The following is an 11,044-nucleotide window of genomic DNA, read 5'->3' as shown; positions in this document are numbered from 1 at the left end:
TCTCGATTTTAGTGGAACTGCACAAAAAGTCCAAATGGTTCAACATTAGGAGCATGTTTTCTTCCAAACCATTATATCCTATTGGTGGCACTATGAGTTGTTCATTGCGAAGGTACATGGTTTGCTACTATCTTGCTACTCTTTCTGTACTGTCATTAGATAGTAATACTAGTGGTTTGCATGTGAATGTATTGGCAGGGTGGACCTACATTGGAGGTGCAGGACAGGATTCAATGATTGGATGCTCAATTTCGGTTGTACCGATTTCACCACTTCCATCACTGCGAACATGGATATCCTTGGTCTGATGAAGAATAGGCGCTATATTTCTGCTCTGAACCAGCAAATCAATTCAGTATGAAATTGTCTAGCGCAAAACATGACAGATGCTAAGCGGAAGAGATGTGTTTAAAACAAAAATACAAGGTGGAGTACATGTTTACTAGCTGATTGATATTTGTGCAGACAGAGATGTCTGCCTGTTGCTATTTGGAAAACAAACAAAGTGACCACAATTTTGGTTGAACTGCACAAGAGAATAGTATAGTCACTACATGCAGTGCCATTTGAAATAGACACAGAAAGATTGGATAGTCACTTCATGGACTACAGAAAAGTAGTATTGTACTTTTTATTGGCCAACACTAGGTGCTTCATTGCTTTGGTCTGATTATACAATGGGCATCATTTTGCCTAAGTTAAAGTTTGTATTTCGAAAATAGTCTCGCCGTGTGATCGAGAGAAGACCAAATCATATTGCAGTGGATGTTTCTCCATCATGTGTGGTTCATTCTCATGGTTCCAGCTGTTGGTGAAACCACTTACGTTTGCAAGAGGAATTGTAGACTTCACAAACAAATTTGTCTTTCAGTCTGTATTGAATGTTGGCCAAGAGAAGCATCCATGTTAGTAGGAAGAACAGATGTTTTTTCTAGATCTTTGCTTTTGGAGCTACATATTTGTATATGATCTGTGAATCATTGAGATGCATTAACATGTTGATCTTATGTATGGGAATCATACTAGTTGGTTTTGAATTTGGGCTACTAATGTGAACATATTACAATGCCAGGCCTATGAGTCTCGTGTGAACATTTCGAACGGATCGACTCTTACTATTATGCACAGCATGATCCTTATTTCTGTGTTCTCAATGTTTACAAGTTACTAATAGTTCCTTATTTCTATTCGCTCAGTGTTTAGAAGTTACTGATCGATCACTAGCTAGCCTACTAATGCGCTCATGGCAGTTTTAGTTGCGACGCAAGATCTGAAGTGGCAGTTTTTTGAATAAAAATGCCTACCTCTGAAGAAACTGACAAGCTGCTCTGAAGAAAATGCCATGCGAATCTGAAGAAACTGCCAGCAAAAACGTTCGCAAATGCCATATCTCCCAGCTAACGATCATCAGCCAATGCAATCATACACGTACACCATCCGACCTACTCGATCCTCCACGGATAAATAGCGGATCACGCACGTACTACCTCCTTTCCGGTTAGCAGGGCTCAATTCAAGAAACGACCTACTCGATCCTACACGAATAAATAGCGGATCACGTACGTACTAGTACCTCCTTTCTGGTTTGCAGGGCTTAATTCAAAAATCTCACCAACCAAAGGTACTCCCTCCGTCCGGGTTTATTAGTTCCGTGAGCCAAAGCAGCAAGACCAAGGCATGACAGTAATAAACTACATGCAGAAGTTTAAGCCTAATTAATTCCAGCGATTTAAGTGGCTGCATGCGTGCCCTCGGCTGCGACTCGTTGCATGCTGCTCCGCGTACTAGCTGCGAGCGATTCTGAGTGGCTGCATGCAGCCGGCCGTAATTAAGGCAGCTAACTGATGCTAAAAAGATGTGCTTTAATTGTTGCGGGCCTTTTAAATCCGTAGAATCATTATTGACAAGGAGGGAGTACCTCATCTGGATGATTCGTGTGCACTCATTTGACCGTCATGCCGGCGTGCGACCCAGCACGGACGGGACGCACCACTAATGGGACGGGACGACACAGTCATAATTTCAGTTTTCCTAGTTTTCCACGGCAAGCTGGGGCACTAAGCCATGCCTGCTTATGCATTGAATTCTGATGACCGCGATGACCGTCGTGTTTCCCCCGACACGCTAGTTCGCCTACCTTCCGCCTATAATTACTGTTTCCCGGGCTTCTCCGGTGGCACCATCACCCAACTCGCCCTATTCTCATAAGCCCCCACCGGCCCGACATCGCTCGCCACTTATCCTCGCTCTCGCCACGTCCACCATGCCCCCACCCATCCGCGATAGGCGACACCGAAGGCGGTCACCGCCGGAACTAGTGTTATGTTTTTCACCAGAAGGCAGACGGAGGGAGGAGGCATTCTATCGGTCTTTAGATGGCAATGCGGAGTATGAAGAGTTGTTCGAGCACGACGGCCTGGCGGAGGAGCAGCGTATTGCTGATTTGCACCACCAGCGGGACATGGAGCAGTAGCGCACCGACGCTCTGAGTCATGAGCAGAGCGCCCGCAACTGGGTCGACTACGTGGATGCCGGCGGCAAATAGCCCTGGAGGCTGTCAGGCACGCACGCGTTCGCGACGCCGAATTTTACAACAAGCTCATCAAGTGAGTTTCCTGCTTAGAAGCCGAAGCTTCCGTGGACCACGCCGGCATGGAAAGGGCCAACGCGCGCGAACAACGCGCCCTATCACACCTATGGCAAGTCTGAGGCGAGGCGGAGGACGCCGGTGCTGGCGTTTAGCGTGTACCACAGATGGCGACCGGCATCGTCTAGTTAGCTAAGAGTAAGTTAGTACTTGTAAACTACTAGAGTATTAGTGGGAGTAGAGAGTTAACTTGGCTATGATGGTTGTTAACGTGGAACTTCAGTACTCTATATCTGGATCAGACCTGATACTTTGCTCTGAATGTTGAACTTTCTGTTTGAGCGTATGGAAAGGGCTGTTATTTTTTTAAATGGGTTGTATTTGTCCGCCACGGGTTTAGAGGCTGACTTGTGGGCCTACCAGGTTGACGTGTACACAATCAGGAGATGATTGTACGTGGAGAGGATGACAGTGGGGACCCACCAAGGTCATGGCAGTATGCAAGCAAGTGCCTCCTTATTTCAAGCCAATAAAAAAATGGCTCCTCCTAATGGATTTCTGACATCTGGGTCCCATGCCATTGTCAACATAGTCAATAAACGAGAGAATTGCACAACGAGCGGCTGACACCAGGGACCGAGCAGCTCGCCCAGTTATTTTTGTTTTGGGTTAATTTGATAAATGCCACTCCAAATCTGGTGATTCCGAGAAATGCCACCGCAATTTCCAAACTTTGAAAAATGTCATTTCATGCCATTTCTAGTGGCATTTTTCGAAGTCTGGAGTGACGGTTTTTAAAGTTTGCAAATTGCAGTGGCGTTTTTCAAAGTTTGCAAAAATTGCAGTGGCATTTTTCAAAGTTTGAAAATTGCAGTGGCATTTTTATGAATCGCCATAATTGGACTGGCATTTATCTAATTTGTTTTTGAGACGGAAGCAGGGTGTCAAATGGGCTGTGCGGGGCACTCTAGCGTGTCTAGACAGCCTTTTCTTTTATGTTTACCACAGACCAGCCCAGTAGTTTTTTTGTTCTTTCTGAAAATGGCTAGCCCGGTTTTTTGTGATTTGTCAAGTAAGTCGCTTTGTCATGCCTGTTTGGCTGCAAACTTTCAAGACGAGGAGAGCTTCATTCGGCTGGCCAAGAAAATGGCCTATCAGTAATGAGAAATGGGCTCTACATTTTTAAAACACATCAAACTGGCAATTAGTTTCAAAAAAATTCATTTTGATATTTTAAATTGCATTGATTTTTCTGCGTGGACAATTTGTTGGATTTTATATTGATATACATTTATTTTTAAAATTAGTTTGAATGTGACTCGAAATTTCGGGATTAAAAACAGTTTGGACCGCATCGAAATTTGCAAAATTTCGTATAATTTTTTAACCGTGGCCTCAATATGGTATGTAATGCTAACAAAAAGAATATGGGCTCCAAAAAATCCTTAAGAATTAGCAAATGGGTTGTAAATTATTAGAAATATTGGCAGATGGGTTGTATGCTATTTCCCCCAGATTTGAGGCTTTCCTAAAAAAAGGGTTGACGCACACACAGTGACTGTTGGATGTCCATCCAACGGCCGTCGTGCTTCTTCATTCTCTGCTCTTCCTGCTCCAGGCGCTCAAACAAGCGCCGGCGGGACTGCCTGCTCCCTCCTCCCGCGGCCGCCTGTGCTGCTACGCAGGCCTCACCGCCCCACCGTACTCCCATCGCTGGCCTAGCCATCCCTCTACTCACCCACACCTGTTGTTATTCTCCGGCGACGCCAGCTGTACCAGTCAACCCTCATACTCCCCACCACGTGGGAAGCCATTGTCGTGTCTTCCCCAGCTCTGCGTCGTTCCCTTCGTAGGACTCGCCGTCATCCACCTCCCTGGTGCTCTCGGCGCGGTGTGGTCAACATGGTCAACGAACGACATCCATCGGAAGTGGACTGTACGTGGAGAGGCTGACAGCCGCGCCCACTTCCGCACACAAGGAAATGCCTCATTATTACGCGCAAAATAATGATTCGTCCACCTGACATCTCGGACTCATCGGAAGGGCCTCTGTATTTTGCGAAAAATATGTTCCCCCCGTTGACAGCTCGGACCCACCAGCTATATCTTCGCACACAAGGAAGTGCCTCCGTATTGCACACAAAAAATGAATACTTCCCCTACTAGCTGGGACCTAGCATAGTGGGAGGCTGACTTGTGGGCCTACTAAGTTGACGGGGATGGAGGGCTTTGTCAACTTAGTCAATATGATCGATTCTAGCTCCAGTGACCGTACGATGTCCATCCAACGGCCGTAGTGCTTCTTCAACCTCTAGTATTCTTGCTCCAGCCGCCCAGAGCAGCATCGGTCGTGCCGCCTGCTCCTGCCTCCCGTGGCCGGCTGTGTTGCCGCAGAGGCCTCACCGCCCTCTACTACTCCCACCGCTGGCTAGGCCCTACAGCAACGGCAGCCTCACACCGCAGCCGAACCAGTGAACCCTCAAACTCCTCTCCGCGTGGGCTTCCACTACCGCATCTTCCCCGGCTCCGCGTCGTCCCCTTCCTAGGCCTCGCCGTCGTCCACCGCCCTGGTGCTCTTGGCGCGGCATGGTCAACGTGGTCAAGGAACGACTTCCATCGGAAGAGTACTGTACGTGGAGAGGCTGAAAGCTGGGTCCACGACCGGAGAAAGGAAGTGCCTCCTTATTACGCGCAAAATAAGGATTCCTCCACCTGACAGCAGGGACGCACCAGACGGGCCACCGTATTTCGCAGAAAAAAATGTTTTCCCCCTAACTGCTGGGACCCACCAGCTACATCTTCGCACGCAAGGAAGTGCCTGATAGTCGGGACCCACCTGGTCGAAACGTACGTAGCATTGTCATTCTGGTCGCGAATGTGTACGTACATACAATCGGTCTGTCTGCAGGCTGCAGCAATGAACCGTGGTCGTGCAAGGAAGGCCACGTGTCATAGTAGAGGCGTGCACAGGTCGTAGTAGAGGCGCGCATGGGTCGTAGTAGAGGCGCGCACGTAGCACGTACACGTACGTATAGCGGCCAGGGTGCAAGAAAGAAAATACAGCCACGTACATACATACGGGCGGGGTCTCGAACGCCTACTCGCGCATACGTATGGTCAGGGCTTGTGTACATGGTTGTGGCTGGGTCAGAACGGAGAAACTACATCGTCGTCGTGTTCATGGGGAGCCAACTGGCTGGGTCGGAACGGAATGCATTGTCGTGTTCATCGGGAGCCAACCGGCTTGGACGGAACAGCCAATGGAAACGAGGTCTGGCGTACCGCAGAACGGAGGAAACGGCCTTGTGTTCGACCGGTTACGGTGGAAACGGGATCCTGTTCATCAGGAGGGGTCTGGCGTACCGCAAAACGGAGGAAACAAACCTCCTACAGTCGAAACAGGGTCCTGTTGATTGGGAGGGGTGTGGTGTACCGCAAAACGGAGGAAACAGACTTGTGTTGGAGCGCTACGGTCGAAACGGGGGTCCTGTTCATCAGGAGGGGTGTGGCGTACCGCAAAACAGGACTCCACGGGATACTGTTCATCTCCACCGTCGACCTCCCCCAGCCTCCATGGGCTACTGTTCATCCACCGTCGACTCCCTCCAGCCTCCACCTGCGACTGTTCATCCACGGGCTCATGTTCATCCAGCCTCCACCGCGCGCTCCTCCATCGGCTACTATTCAACCAGCCCTCTCCATGGGGTCCTGTTCAACCACCCCTCCACAGGCTACCGTTCATCCAGCCCTCCACGGGGTCGTCCTGTTCATCCAGCCCTCCATGGGGTCTTGTTCATCCACCCCTCCAGCGGCTCGATCGATCGGGGTACTGTTCACCCAGCGGCAACGGCCTCTACTACCACGGGGTCTTGTTCATCCAACCCCCCATCGGGAACTGTTCATCCAAACCCCCCAATAACGCTCACTGTTCATCCAGAGGCAGCATCGAACGGCTTCAGTTAGCAGCAGTAGCGAACGAATCACTCGGGTTCAGTTAACAGCAAGGGATCGATTGGGTTCAGTAACACGTAGCCTGCAGTGCAATCACTCGGGTTCAGTTAGAGCCCAACGCCTCACACACACGCGTGTACGTACGAGAGAAACGCGCATCGCTCGGCCCCCGACCACCCACCATAACCGAGAACTCCCTGATATTTTCCTCGCCCTCGCTTCTACCACGGTTTTTTCCATCATGGACGGCCCAAAGAATGTCATGCAGCTGCGTCTCCGGCCCGCCCAGGACGAAAAGCCCATTTTCTGTCATGATTTTTGTCATAGAAGTAGGACCCCACCACATCTATGATGATACCGGGTTTTGTCACAATTATCGTCATAGAAGTGGCATAAGTATGACAGAATTTTTTTGTTCGGCCCAAAATGTCACGGTTGTGTCTTTTTTTGTAGTGATAACAGCATGGAACAATCAAAATTATAGATACATTGGAGACGTATCAGCATCCCCAAGCTTAACTCCTACTCGTCCTCGAGTAGGTAAGTGATAAAAACAGAATTTTTGATGTGGAATGTTGCCTATCATGTCATATCATATTCTTTTCTTTATAGCATGGACAATTGGACTTTTAATTGTTCAAAGAAATAGTCTAGTGTTGACATGATAATTTAGATACTCAAGCATATCAACAAGCAACCCTGTCTTTCGAAATATCAATGCTAAAATAAGTTATCCCTAGCCCATCATGCTCAAACATTGATCCATTCATGAAACACACTCGAATATTATCTACACCCAATACTTAAGTACGATCATATTGCCTCCTAGTTGGTGCTTTTATAAGAGAAGATGGAGACTCAAAATAAAAAATTGCATAACATAAAAGAAAGGCCCTTCGCAGAGGAAAATAGGGATTTGTATAGGTGCCAGAGCTCAAAGCGAAAAACTTAGAGATAAAAACATTTTGAGATGTGTATCCATCCCACCAACAAAAACGACTTAGAGTTCCCAATACTTTCCATGGATAGATATATCATAAGTGGTTCCCGCACAGAAAATAAAGTTTATTCCTTTTTCCACCATAACTTTCACTTTCCATGGCTAGCCATATCCATGGCAGCCCTCCATACCAACACTTTCCAAGGAATTTATTATTTTTTTTGCATTTCGGGACTGGGAATCCCTAATACCTTTGCCTTACTCTCGTGCAATGACAAGTGAATAAACACTCATCTTGAGAATAACACATCTAGCACGGAAAATATTAGCCACCCCTCATTGCTCCGCGAGCAAAACAAACACACAAAAGATAAGTTTATTTTGAAAATTAGAGATGGCACATGCAAATTTGCTTAGAATGGCAAAAGAATACCACATATAGGTAGATATAGTGGACTCATGTGGCAAAACTGGGTTTAAAGGTTTTCGGATGCACAAGTAGTGATCATACTTAGTGCAAAATGAAGGCTAGCAAAAGATTGGAAAGCGACCAACTAAGAAACGAATAAACTCATAAGCAAGCATTAAGCATAAATAACACTGAATAATGCACCACAAGTACGATATAATTTCATTGCATGACTATTGAATTTCGTACTTGCATAGGGAATCACAAACCTTAACACCAATAATCTTACTAAAGCATAATTACTCATCAAGATGACTCACATATCACATCATCATATCTCAAAACTATTACTAAGAATCAGGTTTATTTTGTCCAATTATCTTCATGAAAGTTTTTATTGTATCCTTCTTGGATATATATCACTTTGGGACTAATTTTCATGTATTTATTTTGACAAGCTCAAACAAATATAAGTGAAGATCATGAGCCATATATATTTTTCTTTCTCTCGAATTAATTGAAGTGAAGCAAGAGATAATTTCTTGAAAATTTTACTAACTCTCAAATAAATATAAGTGAATCAAGAGAGCATTTCTTCAAAAATACTAAAGTGCACCATGCTCAAAAAAGATATAAGTGAAGCACTAGAGTAAGTCCATTGCTCATAAAAATTTAAGTGAAGCATAGAGAGCAATTCTAACAAGTCATGATTATAATTTTGGCTCTCTCAAATAGGTGTGTCCAGCAAGGATTGATGACTTAAAACATAAAATAAAACAAGCAAAGACTCATATCATACAAGACGCTCCAAGCAAAACACATATCATGTGACGAATAAAAATATAGTTTCAAGTAAAATACCGATGATCGTTGGAAGAAAGCGGGGATGCCACTCGGGGGCATCCCCAAGCTTAGTTGGTTGCTAATTTCTGGATAATAGCTTGGGATGTGGGGGCATCCCCAAGCTTAGGCTCTTCCATCATTCCTTCAACCATCGTAAGATAACCCAAAACTTGAAAACTTCAATCACACAAAAGTCAACAAAACCTTCGTGACATCCGTTAGTGTAAGAATAATAAATTACTACTATAAGTGATGTATCAAACCAATTCATATTTTTTTTCTTGTATTATATCTACTATATTCCAACTTTTCTATGGCAAAAACTCATCAGAGAAAACCATAGAGGCATCAAAATAAGCACACAACACAAAGAAAATAGAATCTGTCAAAACAGAACAGTCTGTAGCAATCTGACTATTTCGAATACTTTTGTAACTCCAAATTTTTTGAAAAATTAGGACGACCTGAGAAATTTGTATACTGATATACTGCAAGTGGAATGGGTATTTTATCGCTCTCTGGTAAAAAAAATGATAATTAATTTCGTGAGCATAAAAGTTTCTATTTTCAGCAAGATCAAACAACTATCGCCCAAGAAGATCCTAAAGGCTTTACTTGGCACAAACACTAATAATTCAAACATGAAGACACAATCATAACAGTAGCATAATTGTGTTAACACACAAAAATAGGAAGCAAAAATAAATTTTATTCATTGGGTTGCCTCCCAACAAGCGCTATAGTTTTATGTCCTTAGCTAGGCATAAGATTTCAACGATGCTCACACGAAAGATAATAATTGAAACACAAAGAGATCATCATGAAATATGTGAAAGACACATTTAAGTCTAACATACTTCCTATGCATAGGAATTTTATGATCAAACAAATTATCAAGACAAGAAACATCTAACATATGTAAAGGAGAGGAATAAAACTTTGACGATCTCAACATAACAAGAGGTAATTTAGTAACATGAAAATTTCTACAACCATAATTTCCTCTCATAATAATTACATGTAGGATCATAATCAAATTCAACACTATAACTATCACATAAAATATTCTCTTCATGATTGTAGCGACCAGACCTCAAACAGTCTGATCTCTGTGCTCCGGTGTCATCCCTGGATCAGTAATGCTGACACCACACAGTACTCGGAGGATTTATAGCAGAGTAGCAATCACACACTTATTACATCGAGTGTCTCAAAAGAGAACTTAATACAATAAATATGGCTTAAGGCCATCTAATAATGATAACAGCGGAAGGCTTGGAAGATAAGTGAGTCCATCAACTCCAACGGCATCACTGTATAGGACCACGACCTAAAAACTCCTTAATCATCGTCTGAAAAGTCTGCGACATTAACGTTGCAGCCCGAAAACGGGTCAGCACATGGAATATGCTGGCAAGGTAACACATAGAGAGTAATGGAATGAAACAGCTATACTATATGCATATTTGGCTGGTGGAAAGCTCTATGGTTACAGTTTTGCGTAAAGCCAATTTTTCCCTACTTCAAAGGAATAAATTTTATTACTATCATGGTGGTTGTTAAACATTGAGAATGGTTGACAGCATTCTCAATCCCAATTAAGCATCATCATTAACAAAGCCCAACAAAATTAATTTAGGGTAACATGTTGAGATTCACATGATAATCCAGGTACTAGATACTCAAGATGTCCATAACCGAGGACACAGGTAACCATGATTAGTTTATTACACTCTGCAGAGGTTTGCGGACTTTTCCCCACAAGACTTGATCGCCTCCGTTTGGTTTCTCGCACTGCATGGTGTTTGAGAAGACGGATGACCGAGACATAGTCTTTCAGAAGTGCTAGCACCTTACGATCAGGTAGACCGTACCACCTACATCCCCTACATCTGCTAGTCTACCACTGTAAGAGTTCGCACAACTTCGTCAACTATGCTAGAGCCCGTAATGGCTTGTGGCTGCACACGGAAGTTTCTAGCATGAATAATCTCATGACCCCTTTGGGCCTGGGTGGCGGTCCAAAAGAAAACAGGCAAGTCCTGGAATACCCAGGTGCCTCAATCCACCCAGATGTGTGTTTAAGTTGCCACCTTAGATAAACCATTAATTAATAAAACTCACATCTTTCATGGATATCACTCACCCAATCCACGTCTACTAGCATAGCATGGCATAATAAGCAAACGTAGAAGTAACTCCCAAAGGTTTGATAATAACAGGTAATAGGTACTACCTCATCTACTTCCCATCCCACAATTTAATTAGATCCTAATCATGCAATGTGTGAGGATTGATCTAATGCAATAAAACT

The sequence above is a fragment of the Triticum urartu genome, chromosome 5 (genome assembly GCF_003073215.2).
Source record: "Triticum urartu cultivar G1812 chromosome 5, Tu2.1, whole genome shotgun sequence".
NCBI classification, from domain to species: domain Eukaryota; kingdom Viridiplantae; phylum Streptophyta; class Magnoliopsida; order Poales; family Poaceae; genus Triticum; species Triticum urartu.
The sequence above is the reverse complement of the archived record's forward strand: the minus strand, read 5'-3'. Positions refer to the sequence as shown.